The sequence below is a fragment of the Jaculus jaculus genome, chromosome 3 (genome assembly GCF_020740685.1).
Source record: "Jaculus jaculus isolate mJacJac1 chromosome 3, mJacJac1.mat.Y.cur, whole genome shotgun sequence".
Classification (NCBI taxonomy): domain Eukaryota; kingdom Metazoa; phylum Chordata; class Mammalia; order Rodentia; family Dipodidae; genus Jaculus; species Jaculus jaculus.
Genome location: NC_059104.1, coordinates 110796569 through 110808685, shown reverse-complemented (window position 1 = coordinate 110808685; position 12117 = coordinate 110796569). Strand labels below are relative to the sequence as shown.

General features: G+C 38.7%; 1 pseudogene; it reads right to left on the bottom strand.

The window, feature by feature from the left end:
- Positions 1-1129: 1129 nt before the first annotated feature.
- LOC123459462 lies at positions 1130-11467 on the bottom strand (annotated as a pseudogene).
- Between the last annotated feature and the right edge of the window lie 650 nt (positions 11468-12117).

The following is a 12117-nucleotide window of genomic DNA, read 5'->3' as shown; positions in this document are numbered from 1 at the left end:
ACAAATTTGATACTGAAGTCTAATTGGTATTAATTGTGGAATCAAAAGAAATGCAGAAAAGAGGATCATGAACTATACACAGTCCTGAAGATGATAACGTAAAGAAGGGTTGAAATCCCTGCATGGAGCTGTGAAGATGAGCCAGGAGTTGCAGTGCACTTTCCATATGGGGTGACTTGCTCTGGCTTGGGTAGGTCTGTGTGGAAAGCAAAAGCAGCCCAGAGGGCTGGAATTGGGCTTTTTGGAGCCAGAAAACTTCATCACAAATCCAAGATGCCAGATACGGAGCTATAGGATTTGATATCTGCCCTGCTGATTTTCTACTTCGCATTGGCTCAGTCTTTCCTAGTTATGCTTTCTTTTGCAATGGGAATGTTTACTTTGTGCCATTATACTTGGTAATTTGTGTTTGATTGTCCAGGCCTGATAGTTAAGTTTCAGATGAGACTTTGGACTTTTGAACTTGAGCAGTGTTGGGATTAAGACTGTGGGGGCTTTTAGAATTATACTGAGTTCATTCTGCATTGTGAGATAAACTTGAGTCTATAGTTATCAAGGGCAGAATGTTGTAGATTATATGTAAAATGTCCTCCATAACCTCAAGTGTTTTTGATTAATCTCCCTACTTAGTCCCCAGCTGCTGGAGCCTTTGGGAGGTGAATCCTTGCTGGATGAGGTATGTTCTTCTGGGCAGACCTTGAGATTGATTAGTGAAGCTATACTGGGTGTTAACAGATGCCTCAGTTGATTTCCTTCTCGCTTCATGTGGAGATGTGGCACCCCAGCAGCCTACTCTGTCATCCACTGTCATTCAGCTTCCCCTCAAAATGTAAGCCTGTTGTCAAAATTTTCTTGCCATAAGCTACTTCTGGTCAGGTGTTTTGTCCCAGAAGTGAGAATGTAAGAGCTCCAATAACATAATAATGATAAATAGAATTTGACAATGGGAAAAATTACAGAGAAAGTTAATGAGCAGAAAACAGCCTGAGGGAAAAAAAGAGAAGTGATTTGCTAATATCCCTTCACTTCTCCATGATAGCTTTGCTTTTAGTGAAATAATGTCTATTTTTATTTTCTTTCTTTCTTTTTAAACAGGCTTAATCCACTTTTATTTTTCTGTATAAAAACCCTATGTGGTAGCCACAGCTGGAAACTTGGTCCTCTGTACTGAGATTCTGATGTGCGTTTCCACAAGAGGGTCAGTGAATTCCTGATAGGGACACTTGGTGAACATAGTGTCTTTGCAGAGGTCAGGGTCAGATAGCTGTAGGTCGTAGAGGTGGCGTCACAGGTAGCCTTAGCAAAGTTGTCCAGGGTGGCAGTACATAGTAGTCATCAATACCAGCCATCAGCAACAGCTTCTTGGGCACAGGAGCAGAGACAGTGCCAGTGCCCCTGGGAGCAGGGATAAGGTGCACCAGCACAGAGGCACAGCGGCCTGTCACCATTTCCCCCAGTAGCCTCTCCGGACAGGCACAATGAAGAGCTTGGCCAAGATGATGGCTCCTGGATGGTAGTGGCTACCTCCTCAGAGCACTTAACACCCAGGCTGACCTGACCATTGTAAACCCCAAAGACTACCAAAGTCCTGAACCTGGTCCTCTGGCCAGAGTCTGCTTCTGCATTGGCATGGTCTTCAAAACCTCATCCTCAAGGGATGCCCCCAAGAAGTCAATAATCTCAGACTCCTGGATGGGCAGGGAGATCGGATAGATCTTCTCCAGGACTTGATCTTCATGTCTTTGACCAGGTGTCCCAGCTTGGTGATGGGGATCCACTCCTTCACTTCAGCTTTACCTCCATGAGCCCCATGGCCTTGGTCCCCACCAGGCCACACCCACACCCACAATCACTGCCAAAACCACTGCAGGTTTCCAGGCCTGCTTGCAGTTTCCCCTCCCCCATAACAGCTTCAAATTAAAACATAATAAGATGTGTAGTACAGTAGATACCACTGAATTCAGATAATCAAATTAGAAAATCTAGAGAAATGGATATACTTTTAGACACAAATGTTCTATCAAAAGGATATAACATAAGTAGGTCAATAACCAATAATTATGCCAAAGCAGTAACACAAAGTATACAACAAAGAATAGCCAAGACCAGATGTATTCACTGCTGAACTTTACCCAACGTTTAAAGAAGAGCTAGCACCAGTGCTCCTTAAACCATTCCACAAATTACAATGGGTAAGGAACACTATCAAACAAATTCTACAAATCTAGCATTGCCCTGGTATCAAAACTGGAAAAAGATATATAATAAAAAACACTACAGGGCAATTTCATAGATGAACAAAAATTTAAGAAAATACTTGGAAACTGAATTCAACATCATGTTAAAAGCTCATAAACATGGGGCTGGAGAGATGGCTTAGCGGTTAAGCGCTTGCCTGTGAAGCCTAAGGACCCCGGTTCGAGGCTCGGTTCCCCAGGTCCCACGTTAGCCAGATGCACAAGGGGGCGCACGCGTCTGGAGTTCGTTTGCAGAGGCTGGAAGCCCTGGCGCGCCCATTCTCTCTCTCTCCCTCTACCTGTCTTTCTCTCTGTGTCTGTCGCTCTCAAATAAATAAAAATTAAAAAAAAATTAAAAAAAAAAAAGCTCATAAACATGATCAGTTTAGTTTCATTGAGGGATGTAGCAATGATTAAATACAATGTAGCAGCCAACTAAAGGAGTAAAAAAATCTCATAGTAATCTTAATAGATGCATAAAAAGTATTTGACTAAATTCATCAATCCTTTATGATGAAGGCCCCAAAGAAACCAGGTGCAGAAGGACCATGCCTTTACATAGCACCAGCTGTGTATGATACCCCCACATCAACATCATAAAGAAGGGGAAAACTGAAACATTTTCTCAAATCAGAAAAGAAACAAGGTTGTCTACTGTCACCACTATTATTAAATACAATACTTGAAATTTAGGCAGAGAAGTAAGTCAAAGGAAAGAAAGAAAGGATACAAGTAAAAAAGGAAATGTCACATTATCTTCATTTTCAGGGACATTATCCTATATGGAAAACTTCTAAACATTTCATTAAACATTGATGGACCTCAATATAAAATTCTGAAAATTAGTAGAAAATAAAGTCAATATAAAAAATATAAAAATTTAGCAGACAATTTTATGCTTCAATAATGAGTAATCTGTAATGAGCATGCTGTAAGGAAAATAAGAAAAATAATCCCACATGCTACAAAAGAACAAAATATACCAAAGGAAAGCCTTATCAAGTAGGTGAAAGATTTCCAAAATTAGAATTATAAGACACCGAAGGAAGAAACCAATGATATTAGAATATGGACAGACTTTCCAAATTCATTGACCATCAGCATTAGCATTGTTATGACATACAAATTCCCTGAATTTCCCATCAACTTCAATGACATTCTTCACAGATGTAGTAGAAATATTTTGAAGTGCATATAGGAGCACAGATTCTTGAAATATTTGAAATAGACCTGAGCATAAAGAACACCAGTGAAGGTATCCTGATGACCTAATTTCAAATTATGCTACAAAGCATAGTAAGAAAAAGTATATGGTATTACTATACAATCAGACATGTACAATGCCCATAAATAAAATCAAAAGTCTACAGCTAACTGGATCTCAACAAAGGAGCCAAAGACATATAATGGAGAAAACAGACTCAAAAGACAAAAAAGTAGACAAGTAAACTGAATAGATACTTTACAACAAGAACAAATGGTCCATGATATGTTTTAACAGTCCATTTCTTTTTTTTCTGTCTCTCTCTCTTTTATTTTTTTTTAATTTTTATTAACATTTTCCATGATTATAAAATATATTCCATGGTAATTCCCTCCCTCCCCACCCCCACACTTTCCCATTTGAAATTCCATTCTCCATCATATTACCTCCCCATTACAATCATTGTAATTGCATATATACAATATCAACCTATTAAGTATCCTCCTCCCTTCCTTTCTCTACCCTTTATGTCTTCTTTTTAAGTTACTGGCCTCTGCTACTAAGTATTTTCATTCTTACGCAGAAGCCCAGTCATCTGTAGCTAGGATCCACATATGACAGAGAACATGTGGCGCTTGGCTTTCTGGGCCTGGGTTACCTCACTTAGTATAATCCTTTCCAGGTCCATCCATTTTTCTGCAAATTTCATAACTTCATTTTTCTTTACCACTGAGTAGAACTCCATTGTATAAATGTGCCACATCTTCATTATCCACTCATCTCTTGAGGGACATCTAGGCTGGTTCCATTTCCCAGCTATTATAAATTGGGCAGCAATAAACATGGTTGAGCACCTTAGAAGGAAATGAGATGAGTCCTTTGGATATATGCCTAGGAGCGCTATAGCTGGGTCATATGGTAGATCAATCTCTAGCTGTTTTAGGAACCTCCACACTGTTTTCCACAATGGCTGGACCAGATTGTATTCCCACCAACAGTGCAGAAGGGTTCCTTTTTCTCCACATCCCCGCCAACATTTATGATCATTTGTTTTCATGATGGTGGCCAATCTGACAGGAGTGAGATGGAATCTCAATGTAGTTTTAATCTGCATTTCCCTGATGACTAGTGACGTAGAACATTTTTTTAGATGCTTATATGCCATTTGTATTTCTTCCTTTGAGAACTCTCTGTTTAGCTCCATAGCCCATTTTTTGATTGGCTTGTTTGATTACTTATTATTTAACTTTTTGAGTTCTTTGTATATCCTAGATGTTAATCCTCTATCAGATATATAGCTGGCAAAGATTTTTTCCCATTCTGTAGGTTGCCTCTTTGCTGTTTTCACTGTGTCCTTTGTAGTGCAAAATCTTTGTAATTTCATTAGGTCCTAGTGGTTAATCTGTGGTTTTATTGCCTGAGCAATTGGGGATGTATTCAGAAAGTCTTTGCCAAGACCAATATGTTGAAGTGTTTCCCCTACTTTTTCCTGTAGCAGTTTCAGAGTTTCAGGTCTGCTGTTAAGGTCTTTAATCCATTTGGACTTAATTCTTGTGCATGGCAAGAGAGAAGAATCTATTTTCATCTTTCTGCAGATGTATATCCACTTTTCAAAACACCATTTGCTGAAGAGGCTGTCTCTTCTCCAGTGAGTATTTTTGGCATTTTTATCGAATATCAGGTGGCTATAGCTACTTGGGCTTACATCTGGGTCCTCTATTCTGTTCCACTGATCTACATGTCTGTTTTTGTGCCACTACCATGCTGTTTTTGTTACTATGGCTCTGCAGTATAGGTTAAAATCACGTATGGTGATACCACCAGCCTCTTTTTTGTTGCTCAGTATTATTTTAGATATTTGAGGTTTTTTGTGATTCCAAATGAATTTTTGGATTGTTTTTTCTATTTCCATGAAGAAGGCCTTTGGAATTTTGATAGGGATTGCATTAAATGTGTAGATTGCTTTAGGTAAGATTGCCATTTTCACAATATTGATTCTTCCAATCGAGGAACAAGGGATGTTTCTCCACTTTCTAGTGTCTTCTGCAATTTCTCACTTGACTGTTTTAAAGTTCTCATTGTAGAGATTCTTTACTTCCTTCATTAGGTTTATGCCAAGGTACTTTATTTTTTTTTGATGCAATTATGAATGGGAGTGATTCTCTGATTTCATCCTCTGTGTGTTTGTTGTTAGCATATATGAAGGCTACTGATTTCTGTGTATTTATTTTGTATCCTGCTACATTGCTGTAGGTTTTGATCAGCTCTAACAGCTTGCTAGTAGAATCTTTAGGGTCCTTCATGTGTAGAATCATGTCATCTGCAAATAATGATAACTTGATTTCTTCCTTTCCAATTTGTATCCCTTTTATGTGTGTCTCTTGCCTTATTGCTATGGCTAAGACTTCTAAAACTATATTAAATAAAAGTTGGGACAGTGGACACCCTTGTCTTCTTCCTGATTTTAGTGGAAAAGCTTCCAGTTTTTCCCCATTTAGTAATATGTTGGCTGTAGGCTTGTCATAAATAGCCTTTATTATATTGAGATATGTTCCTTCAATTCCCAGTCTCTGTAGGACTTTTATCATGAAGGGATGTTGGGTTTTGTCAAATGCTTTCTCTGCGTCTAATGAGATGATCATGTGATTTTTGTCCTTTAACCCGTTTATGTAATGTATTACATTTATAGATTTGCATATGTTGAACCATCCCTGCATCTCTGGGATAAAGCCTACTTGGTCAGAGTAAATGATCTTTTTGATATACTCTTGTATTCTGTTTGCCAATATTTTGTTGAGAATTTTTGCATCTATGTTCATGAGGGATATTGGTCTGTAATTTTCTTTTTTTGTTCTATCTTTGCCTGGTTTTGGTATCAGGGTGATGCTGGCCTCATAAAAGGAGTTTGGTAGAGTTCCTCCTTTTTCTATTTCCTGGAAAAGCTTAAGAAGCAATGGTGTTAGCTCTTCCTTAAAAGTCTGGTAAAATTCAGCAGTGAATCCATCCGGGCCTAGGCTTTTTTTAGTTGGGAGATTATTGATAACTGTTCAGATCTCCATGTTTGTTATAGGTCTATTTAAGTGATTAATCTCATTTTGATTTAATTTAGGTAGGTCATATAGATCAAGGAAATCATCCATTTCTTTCAGATTTTCATACTTTGTGGAGTATATGCTTTTATAGTATGTCCCGATGATTTTTTGAATTTCTCTGGAATCTGTTGTGATGTTACCTTGTACATCTCTGATTTTATTAATTTGTGTCTCTTCTCTCTTTCTTTTGGTCAGATTTGCTAAGGGTTTATCAATCTTGTTTATCCTTTCAAAGAACCAACTCTTTGTTTCATTAATTCTTTGGATTGTTCTTTTTGTTTCTATTTCATTAATTTCTGCCCTAATCTTTATTATTTCTTCCTGTCTACTGATTTTTGGTTTGCCTTGTTCTTTTTCCAAGGCTTTAAGGCAAAGCATTAGGTCATTTACTTGCGACCTTTCTAATTTCTTAATATAGGCACTTAAGGCTATAAATTTACCTCTTAGAACTGCCTTCATTGTGTCCCAGAGATTTTGGTAAGTTGTGTTCTCATTATCATTTGACTCTATAAAGTTTTTGATTTCCTTTTTGATTTCTTCATTGACCCATTCATCATTTAGTAGTGTATTGTTTAGTTTCCATGATTTTGTGTATGCTCTATAGCCTTTCTTGCTACTGATTTGTAGTTTAATTCCATTGTGGGCAGATAGAATGCAAGGAATTATTTCAATTTTCCTGAATTTGTTAAGATTTGCTTTGTGTCCTAATATATGGTCTATTTTACAGAATGTTCCATGTGCTGCTGAAAAGAATGTATATTCTGCAGCCTTTGGATGAAATGTCCTGTATATATCTGTTAAGTCCATTCCTTCTATGACCTCATTTAGTCCAGATGCCTCTCTGTTTATTCTTTCCCTGGATGACCTGTCAATTGATGAGAGTGGGGTGTTAAAGTCACCCACCACCACTGTGTTTGGTGTTACTTGTGACCTTAGTTCTAATAGTGTTTGTTTGACGAATTTGGGAGCCCCCATGTTAGGTGCATATATGTTTAGGATTGTGTGTCCTCCTGTTGGAGTGTGCCCTTAATCAATATAAAGTGACCTTCCTTATCTTTCTTGACTAACATCAGACTAAAGTCTACCCTGTATGATATTAGGATAGCAACCCCTGCTTGTTTTCTAGGCCCATTTGCTTGAAACACCATTTTCCAACCTTTCATCCTAAGATAATGTCTATCCTTTGTAGAAAGGTGAATTTCTTGGAGACAACAAATTGTAGGATCCTGCTTTTTAACCCAGTCTGTAAACCTATGTCTTTTGGTTGGGGCATTGAGGCTGTTGATATTAAGAGATATTATTTAAAGGTGTGTATTTATGTTTGCCTTTGTGTGTGTGTGTGTGTGTGTGTGGTTCCGGTTCTACCTTTGCTCTCTTCGGTTAACTAGTATTTGAGTATTGCTTGTTTTTTCTAGGTTCCTTATATGTGTGCTTTTCGTTTTCTTCAGCATGGAGGATTCTATCAAGTATTTTCTGTAGAGCTGGTTTTGTCTTCAAATACTCCTTTAACCTGCTTTTGTCATGGAATGTCTTTATTTCTCCATCTATTTGAATGGATAATTTTGCAGGATAAAGTAACCTTGGTTGACAGTTGTTATCTTTCAGAACTTGGAATATATCACTCCAAGCCCTTCTGGCTTTAAAAGTTTGTGTTGAATAATCTGCTGTAATCCTGATGGGCTTGCTTTTGTAGGTAACTTGATTTTTCTCTCTAACTGCTTTCAATATTTTTTCTTTGGTGTGTGTGTTTGGAAGTTTGATTATAATATGGCGAGGAGAGGTTCTTTCTGGGTTTTGTCTGGCTAGGGTTCTAAAGGCTTCCTGTATCTGCATTGGCACCTCTTTCCCAATTTGGGGGAAATTTTCTTCTATGATTTTGTTGAAGACGCCTACTATGCCTCTGGAGTGGAGTTCTTCTCCTTCTACTATGCCCTGAATTCTTATATTGGATCTTTTCATAGTGTCCCGAATATCTTGAAATTCCCACTCATACTTTTCTATAAGTTTGTCTTTCTCTTTGTTGGACTGTATTAGGTCTGCCACCTGGTCTTCTAACTTAGATATTCTGTCCTCTCCCTCTTCCATCCTACTGGTGAGATTTTCTACAGTTTTTTATTTCATTAACTGTGTTCTTCATTGCTAGTAATTCTGACTGATTTTTCTTTATTATTTCTATTTCCTTATTTATGTCCTGTATTGCCTTCTTTATTTCATTAAATTGGTGTCCTGCATCTTCTTTGATTCCTTTGATTTCCTCTTTGATTTCCTCTTTGATTTCTTCTTTGATTGTTTTCATGTGTTCTTTGACCTCTTTGAACATATTTATAATTATTCTTTTGAACACTTTCTCAGGCATTTCCTCTAACTCTTTCTCTCTGGAGGACATTTCTGATGCATTAATACTTTTAGGTGGATTTATATCATCTTGCTTTTTAGTGTTTCTTGTGTTATAATGTATATATTTTTGCATCTTGGATTAAGTTAATGCTTGGATTTTCTAGCTAGCTGTGTATTCTTAGCTGTATCAATTGATTTGATGTAATATATTTTCAGGGTAGGACCTTAAGGTGTTAGGTGTGGCTCTTAAGACTCTCAGAGTATCTACAAAGATGTTCTTAGGGGTTGAGTTTCCCTGCTATAGGAATATTCAAGCAGGCTGAGTGGAATAAAATACAGGTAGATTCTAAAATTTAACTAAACACTGTACACATTCAATCAAAAACAGCCCGGAGTATGTATGCAAGAGTAGTTATTATAACGACCAGATCCTCTATCAACAAAGAGGTTAAGATTTCTGGTCTGTTGAGGGATCCAAGTCAGCTTGCGACCAAGTGAGACCCTTCCCTGGTGCAATCCCAATTACCTTGGATGATTTTGGTCTCAGTCAAGTTGCTGCCTGGGTCATCGGGCTGCTGTTCTGATTTCTGGAGCTGGGCACTTGCTTTTCCTGCAGGGCAAACCAAGCCGCTGCTGCTGCCTCTGCTGCTGCTGTAGCTGCCACTGCTGGAGCCACCACTGCTGCTGAAGCTGCTGCTGCTATGTCCACTGCCACTGCTCCCCCTGAAGCTGCTGCTGCCAAGTCTGCCGCTGCTGCCACTCCTGGGTCTGCTGCTGCTGTGGCCACTGTTACCAGTGCTGGAGCCACTGATGTTGCTGCCGAACTCTGCTCCTGCTTGGGTCCTGCTGTCAGCCCAAGTTGGCGTGGCTGGTCCCGGGCCGCTGCTCTGTTCGCCGGAGCTGGGCTCAGGCGGTGAGGGAAGGGAGGGAGCCACAGCTGCTCTGGTTCTCTCACTGCTCCAAGCATTCTTCTACCTCACGGTCTGCTCCTCCGTTGCTCGCTGCCACTCTCCCCTCACATTTCCCGAGTTGCGGAGAGCGTGGTGTGAGGGGAAGCTCCTGCACCTGGCTTTTCCTGCGGCTCGAGCCGAGTCTGGTGGCTTTCTGGTGAGCTGCGGTCACGGCGGTTGGCCAAGCTGCCAGAGCAGCTTTTCCCACCTGTGCAGGCTCTGGATGCTCTGGAACTCTTCTACTTCTCCGCTGCCGCTTCAATTTCCTATACACCTCACTTTTTAGTAAAAGTGTGTATTTTGCTGAGTTTTTTTGGTCTTTCTCCCCCCTAGGCTGCTTTTGGCATGGTACCTATGCCGCTATCTTAACCAGAAGTCTAACAGTTCATTTCTATAGCTACCTGTAAATTCCATCTCTACAGTCAGAACATTAATCACTAAGAAAACACAAAACAACAGGTGTTGGTGGAGGATCTGAGGGAACATGAATGCTCTTACATTGTTGGTGGGGATATAAATTAATAGAGTTACTACAGACATCATCTTGGAGGTTCTACCATACAATCCAACTATCTATTTTTGAATATATACCCAAAGGCATCAGAGTGCAATTATATAGAGATACCTGCATATCCATATTTACCATTGTAGTATTCACTATAGCCAAACTATAAGTGTGCATCATTAGATAAAAGGATAAAGAAAATATGATGTATATATACAATGTAACATTATTTGGTCATAACAATGAGATAACTTGTAAATAAATAAAATTCAGAAAGATAGTTATTGCATGTTTTGTCTCAGGTATATAAAAATGTAAGGGGGAAAGACATAAATGCAGAGAGGGAACATTTTTGAAGAGTAAGGCCTCAGTGCATGGGGAAAAGAGGATGAGAGAGGCAATAAAGGTAGTCATGATCAAAATATCCTATGTGTATACATGAAAATGTCACAATAAAAATGATTTGTCCTAAAAACAAAATTTATGACAGATTGAAGGAAGTGGGCATAAGGAACAGTTACCCAGAGAGAGGTAAGATTGTGCTATATTTAGAAAAGAACTCTACATCAGTTAGAATAGGCATATATAAGCTAGTTTATTTTGAATGATAAAGAGAATAATTGTAGAAAATATGACTTTTGATGGATGGAGGATAATTGGAAGTATAGAATTGGGACAACATCATCTTTCTAGGTTTGTAAAGAATGTAAATGAAAAATATAGATAAAGGTATGGGGGTTTAAGATTAATGGAGCTTAGACTATTGAAGGAAGTAAGTATTAGGCATGAAGAGGAATGCCAGATGATTGTGGGCTGGACTTGCTGAGTTAAGGATTTGGAGCTTTCAGAGGACAAATGGAAGCTAATAAAGACTTTGAACTCAAATAGGGCATAGAATTTTCTGGATGAACTGAATAGTTTTGTTTGTTTCTGTGTTATCTTCTTATCTTTCTGAAATGCACAACTTTTAATTTCAAACCAGTTAGCTGTTATTGTTCTCTTAATATGGATTCAGTGTCACAAAACCAATTTACAATATACTTCATGGAGATACTTACAAAATAAAAGGAAAACTTACATTTCCAACTTACATGCTGTTTTGATGATGCTCTGATGTAACGCTGGTACTTGAAAGTCGGCATATCTCCAACTACTCATATACTTCTCATGTCACTAACACACACATGCATGTGTGCACACACCCCTGAAATCCCTCCCGTTCTTCTGCTTCTCATCACATTTAAGTGTAAATGCATACACAGTCTAGAAATAGATTTTTTGTACATGTGTTTGTGTATATTTTTTACATGTGTGTGTTGAGATACATGGCAGTTAGCTTGTTTGGTGGTTTGAATGTGAATGTATGTTGCCCATAGCCTCAAGTTTTAAAAAATATTTTTATTTATTTACACACACACACACACACACACACACACACACACACACACACGAAAGAGGGAGAAAAAGAGGTAAAAAAAAGAGAGAGAGGAGAGGAAGAGGACAGAGAGAATGGGCACACCAGGGCCTCTAGCCACTGCAAATAAACCCTGTATACATGTGCCACTTTATATTTCTGGCTTACGTGGGTACTAGGGAACAGAACCTAGGTCCTTAGGCTTTGCAGGTAAGCAACTTAATCACTAAGCCATTTCACTGGTCTGCTTCAGGAATTTTTTATTAAAGTCATGCTTCTTACTTAAGTCTCTAGCAGTCTGTGGGAGGAAGTGTCATTTCAGGCAGATCTTTGTCCAGTCCTAAGGTATATTTGGAGTTGGATCTTCTTCATCCAAAG